Below are 6,933 nucleotides of genomic sequence, written 5' to 3'. Positions count from 1 at the left end.
AAGGTCTCAATTGCCTTCAACACAAAATAATCTTCTTGCCATGGTGGCCCATCTTGGGGTGGCCTGCCCTTGATACATACAGAACAAAAGAGATTCAGGGGAGGTTGTAAAGGAGAAAGTCTTGGCTGGAACTGGTTTTGTGTAGTAGATATTTAATAAGTATGTATCATAGAATAAGACACTGAGATAAGTGATGTCCAGGAGAAGTTATTATTTTTCCCCCTGAAAATGTTAAAGCATTAAAAAATTCATTTTTCAAGATCAATCAACTGAGATCAAATTTGCAGGCTTCTTAAATATCCTAGAAGAGAGCACAGGCAGTAATGTCTCTGATGTTGGCCGTAACAGTATATTTCTAGATATGTCTCCTAAGGCAAGGGACATAAAAGCAAAAATAAACTATTGGGACTATGTCAAAATAAAAAGTTTCTGCACAGTGAAAGAGACAATCAATAAAACTAAAAGACAACCTACTGAATGGGAGGAGATATTTGCAAATGACATATCCAATAAAAGGTTGATATCCAAAACATATAAAGAACTTATACAACTCAACACCAAAAAAACCCAAATAATCTGATTAAAAATGCACAGAACACATGAACAGACATTTCTCCAAAGAAGATACAGATGGCCAAAAGACACACAAAAAGATGCTCAACATCTCTCATCAGCAGGGAAATGCAAATCAAAACTACAATGAGATATCACCTCACACTTGTCAGAATGGCTAAAATCAACAACACAAGAAACAAGAAGTGTTGGCGAGGATGTGGAGAAAAGAAACCCTCTTGAACTGTTGGTGGGAATGCAAATTGGTATAGCCTTGGAGAAAACAGTATGGAGGTTCCCCAAAAAGTTAAAAATAGAACTACCCTACACCCAGGAATCGCACCACTGGGTATTTTCCCCCCAATACAAAAACACTAACTCAAAGGGATGCACACATCCCTATGTTTATCACAGCATTATTTACAATAACCGAGATATGAAAGCAGCCCTAGTGTGCATCGATAGATTAATGGGTAAAGAAGTGGGGTGTGTGGGTGTGTATATAATTTGTTTATTTATATTTATAAATATATATACCACTTTTTTTTACATTTTAAAAATTTTATGTTATGTTAATCACCATACATCATTAGGTTTTTTTTTATGTTTTATTAATTTATTCATGAGAGTCAGAGAGAGAGAGAGAGAGAGAGAGGCAGAGGCAGAGGGAGAATCAGGCTCCCCGCCTAGCAGGGAGCCTGATGCGGGACTCGATCCCAGGACCCTGGGATCACAACCCAAGCCCAAGGCAGACGCTTAACCATCTGAGCCACCCAGGTGACCCACATCATTAGTTTTTGATGTAGTGTTCCATGATTCATTGTTTGCATATATCAGCCAGTGCTCCATGCAGTATGTGCCCTCTTTAATACCCATCACCAGGCTAACCCATCCCCCCACCCCCTCCCCTCGAGAACCCTCAGTTTGTTTCTCAGAGTCCATAGTCTCTCATGGTTCCTCTCCCCCTCCGATTTCCCCCACTTCATTTTTCCCTTCCTACTATCTTCTTTTTTTCTTTTAACATATAATGTATTATTTGTTTCAGAGGTACAGGTCTGTGATTCAACAGTCTAACACAATTCACAGCACTCACCATAGCACATAACCTCCCCAATGTCTATCACCCAGCCACCCCATCCCTCCCACCCCCCCCACCACTCCAGCAACCCTCGGTTCGTTTCCTGAGATTAAGAATTCCTCATATCAGTGAGATCATATGATACATGTCTTTCTCTGCTTGACTTATTTCACTCAGCATAATACCTTCAAGTTCTATCCACGTCATTGCAAATGGCAAGATTTTGGGGGGGTTTTGATGGCTGCATAATATTCCATTGTATATCTATACCACATCTTCTTTATCCATTCATCTGTTGTTGGACACTTGGCTCTTTCCATAGTTTGCCTATTGTGGACATTGCTGCTATAAACATCGGGGTGCACGTACCCCTTCGGATCCCTACATTTGTATCTTTGGGGTAAATACCCAGTAGTGTAATTGCTGGGTCATAGGGCAGCTCTATTTTAAACTTTTTGAGGAACCTCCACACTGTTTTCCAGAGTGGCTGCACCAGCTTGCACTCCCACCAACAGTGTAGGAGGGTTCCCCTTTCTTCACATCCTCGCCAATAGCTGTCGTTTCCTGACTTGTTAAATTTAGCCATTCTGACTGGTGTGAGATGGTATCTCATTGAGGTTTTGATTTGAATTTCCCTGATGTCAAGCAATGTTGAACACTTTTTCATGTGTCTGTTGGCCATTTGGATGTCTTCTTTGGAAAAATGCCTGTGCATGTCTTCTGCCCATTTCTTGATTGGATCATTTGTTATCTGGGTGTTGAGTTTAAGAAGTTCTTTATAGATTTTGGATACTAGGCCTTTATCTGATCTGTCATTTGCAAATATCTGCTCCCATTCTGTCGGTTGTCTTTTGGTTTTATTGACTGTTTCTTTTGCTGTGCAAAAGCTTTTTATCTTGATGAAGTCCCAATAGTTCATTTTTGCCCTTGCTTCCCTTGCCTTTGGCGATGTTTCTAGGAAGAAGTTGCTGTGGCTGAGGTCGAAGAGGTTGCTGCCTGTGTTCTCCTTTAGGATTTTGATGGACTCCTGTCTCACATTGAGGTCTTTCAACCATTTGGAGTCTATTTTTGTGTGTGGTGTAAGGAAATGGTCCAGTTTCCTTCTTCTGCATGTGGCTGTCCATTTTTCCCAACACCATTTGTTGAAGAGACTGTCTTTTTTCCATTGAACGTTCTTTCCTGCTTTGTCGAAGATGAGTTGACCATAGAGTTGAGGGTCCATTTCTGGGCTCTCTATTCTGTTCCATTGATCTATGTGTCTGTTTTTGTGCCAGTACCATACTGTCTGGATGATGACAGCTTTGTAATAGAGCTGGAAGTCCGGAATTGTGATGCCGCCAGCTTTGCTTTTCTTTTTCAACATTCCTCTGGCTATTCGGGGTCTTTTCTGGTTCCATACAAATTTTAGGATTATTTGTTCCATTTCTTTGAAAAAAGTGGATGGTATTTTGATAGGGATTGCTTTAAATGTGTAGATTGCTCTAGGTAGCATTGACATCTTCACAGTATTTGTTCTTCCAATCCATGAGCCTGGAACGTTTTTCCATTTCTTTGTGTCTTCCTCAATTTCTTTCATGAGTATTTTATAGTTTTCTGAGTACAGATTCTTTGCCTCTTTGGTTAGATTTATTCCTAGGTATCTTATGGTTTTGGGTGCAATTGTAAATGGGGTTGACTCCTTAATTTCTCTTTCTTCTGTCTTGTTGTTGGTGTATAGGAATGCGACTGATTTCTGTGCATTGATTTTATATCCTGCCACTTTACTGAATTCCTGTATGAGTTCTAGCAGTTTTGGGGTGGAGTCTTTTGGAGTTTTCCACATAAAGTATTATATCATCTGCAAAGAGTGAGAGTTGGACTTCTTCTTTGCCTATTCGGATGCCTTTTATTTCTTTTTGTTGTCTGATTGCTGAGGCTAGGACTTCTAGTACTATGTTGAATAGCAGTGGTGATAGTGGACATCCCTGCCGTGTTCCTGACCTCAGGGGGAAAGGTCTCAGTTTTTCCTCATGGAGAATGATATTCACTGTGGGTTTTTCATAGATGGCTTTTATGATATTGAGGTATGTACCCTCTATCCCTAGATTTTTGATCAAGAAAGGATGCTGTACTTTGTCAAATGCTTTTTCTGCATTTATTGAGAGGATCATAGGGTTCTTGTTCTTTCTTTTATTAATGTATTGTATCACATTGATTGATTTGTGGATGTTGAACCAACCTTGCAGCCCAAGGATAAATTCCACTTGGTCATGGTGAATAATCCTTTTAATGTACTCTTGGATCCTACTGGCTAGTATTTTGGTGAGAATTTTTGCATCCATGTTCATCAAGGATATTGGTCTGTAATTCTCCTTTTTGATGGGGTCTTTGTCTGATTTTGGGATCAAGGTAATGCTGGCCTCATAAAACGAGTTTGGAAGTTTTCCTTCCATTTCTATTTTTTGGAACAGTTTCAGAAGAATAGGTATTAATTCTTCTTTTAATGTTTGGTAGAATTCCCCTGGGAAGCCATCTGGCCCTGGGCTTTTGTTTGTTGGGAGATTTTTGATGAGTGCTTCAATTTCCTTAGTGGTTATAGGTCTGTTCAGGTTTTCTATTTCTTCCTGGTTCAGTTTTGGTAGTTGATACATCTCTAGGAATGCATCCATTTCTTCCAATTATCTAACTTGCTGGCATAGAGTTGCTCATAATATGTTCTTATAATTGTTTGTATTTCTTTGGTGTTGGTTGTGATCTCTCCTCTTTCATGCATGATTTTATTTATTTGGGTCATTTCTCTTTTCTTTTTGATAAGTCTGGCCAGGGGTTTCTCAATCTTGTTAATTCTTTCAAAGAACCAGCTCCTAGTTTGTTGATCTGTTCTACTGTTCTTTTGGTTTCTATTTCATTGATTTCTGCTCTGATCTTTATTATTTCTCTTCTCCTGCTGGGTTTAGGCTTTATTTGCTGTTCTTTCTCCAGCTCCTTTAGGTGAAGGGTTAGGTTGTGTATTTGAGACCTTTCTTGTTTCTTGAGAAAGGCTTGTATTGCTATATACTTTCCTCTTAGGACTGCCTTTGCTGCATCCCAAAGATTTTGAACAGCTGTGTGTTCATTTTGTTTCCATGAATTTTTTAAATTCTTCTTTAATTTCCTGGTTGACCCATTCATTCTTTAGTAGGATGCTCTTTAGCCCCCATGTATTTGAGTTCTTTCTGACTTTCCTCTTGTGATTGAGTTCTAGTTTCAAAGCATTGTGGTCTGAAAATATGCAGGGAATGATCCCAATCTTTTGGTACCTGATTTGTGACCTAGGATGTGATCGATTCTGGAGAATGTTCCATGGGCACTAGAGAAGAATGTGTATTCCGTTGCTTTGGGATGCAATGTTCTGAATATGTCTGTGAAGTCCATCTGGTCCAGTGTGTTATTTAAAGTCTTTATTTCCTTGTTGATCGTTTGCTTAGATGATCTGTCCATTTCAGTGAGGGGGGTGTTAAAGTCCCCTATGTATTGTTGTCGATGTGTTTCTTTGCTTTTGTTATTAATTGGCTTATATAATTGGCTGATCCTATGTTAGGGGCATAGATATACCACTTTTTTTAATCTATTAATATACATGGTATAGATATATATATAAAATATATATTTTGTTGTATATATACCATATATATGGTGTATACATATGTAAATATAAATATTCTGTTATATGTATATTTCAGCCATAGAAAAGCATGAAATTTTGTCATTTGCAACAACATGAATAGAGCTAGAAAGTACAATGCTAAACAAAATAAGTCTGTTAGAGAAAGACAAATACCATATGATTTCCCTCATATGGAATTTAAGAAACAAAACAAATGAGCAAAGGAAAGAGAGAGACACAGAGAGAGAGAAACATAAACTAAGAAACAGCCTCTGAACTATAGACAATAAACTGTTGGTAACCAGAAGGGAGATGGGTGGGAGGATGGGGGAAACAGTGGATGGGGATTAAAGAGTACACTTGTCATGATGAAAAATCAAGTAAAGTGATTTAAAACATTTGCAGGCTTCTTATTTGAACATTATGGTCAAACATTTTTCAATTCCTTAAATGACCAGCAATAGTAACATTTCTCATAGTGTGAGAGAGTCTATATTCAAAGATCTATTTGAATTACCATGATGTTCTTTCTTACTCATCTTATTTAGATAGTCTCTCCTTGCTTTCATTCAGAATTGTTTTAGGGTCCACCTATTGCTATTCTGACTGAGTTTAGAGTATGAAGTACTTACAGTGTAAGAACAAAGTGTCGCCTCTTTCTTGGCTGATATCCCCTCTTAAACTTCATGTTTCACGAACATAGAGGGCTGGAGTTTTCTTCATCTTTATATCCCCAGAGCCTTATACATAGTTGGTGTGTAAAAACGATGGTTGGATGTATACATCTTTGTAATAGGATTATGTTTCATAAATGGAGGAGAATTGTATGGGGAGAGCCTCTTACTGTGTTTCAGTCTAGAGGACTCTGTGTCTTATCTGGAAATAGTACACAAGCCAGCTCAGAAACTTATTCTGGAAATCAATAATTTGTTAGGTCTGAGAAAATGGAGCCTTTCAGTTAAAAAGGATGACACAAAATAGGTGTCACATCTCTTCCTCACACTCCTGTGTTGGATGCTCTGTGTAGGGCTTAAGAAGACAGATCTTACGATCTGGTGTGGTGATTCCTTTCTTCCTCAGACTTGAAGAAGCAGAAGAAGTCTGATTTTTATCGATGGGCATTTCCTCTGGACAGGAAACTGTTCTGAGACTTAAATGGTGCCGATAAACTTTTCTGTGTGTCATCATGGCCTTTTGATTAAGCGTGCCCTAATTAGTAATCCCAAACCCACGAGCCTCAGGAGCAAGTGGGAAAGTCTCCATTTAGACACAAGGTCAAATCAGGGACCGGAAGTGACCTCTTAACTTCCCCCTAGGGGTTGGTGGGATATTATAATATGTACTCTTTTGTGTGTGAGGGTTCCTTTTGAATGCATTGCTAGAAATGTGTTGCAATCAGAATTTCTCAGTATTAATACTTTTGGGGGAACATGATTCAAGTCATCAGTGTGATATTCACAGCCGTTCCCTGATGCAGACCAACTAAGATTGTTGTTTTGCTTGTGGCTACAGCTTCTCTTTTGCAGAATAAATTGCTGTTTGTGTTTAACACTTGGGCTCCATCTTCTTGCAGCTTCACTCAGAGCGCCGGTGATTACTTTTAAGCCAGTTTGACTGTCCTGATCCAGCGCAGTAACTTGTCCATCGCGGGTGCTTGCTAAATGCCTGCTGACTGGAC

This window comes from Mirounga angustirostris, unplaced genomic scaffold (assembly GCF_029215605.1).
Source record: "Mirounga angustirostris isolate CCGP_5_RB_7025 unplaced genomic scaffold, mMirAng1.0.hap1 SCAF_9, whole genome shotgun sequence".
Taxonomy (NCBI): Eukaryota; Metazoa; Chordata; class Mammalia; order Carnivora; family Phocidae; genus Mirounga; species Mirounga angustirostris.
The sequence above is the reverse complement of the archived record's forward strand: the minus strand, read 5'-3'. Positions refer to the sequence as shown.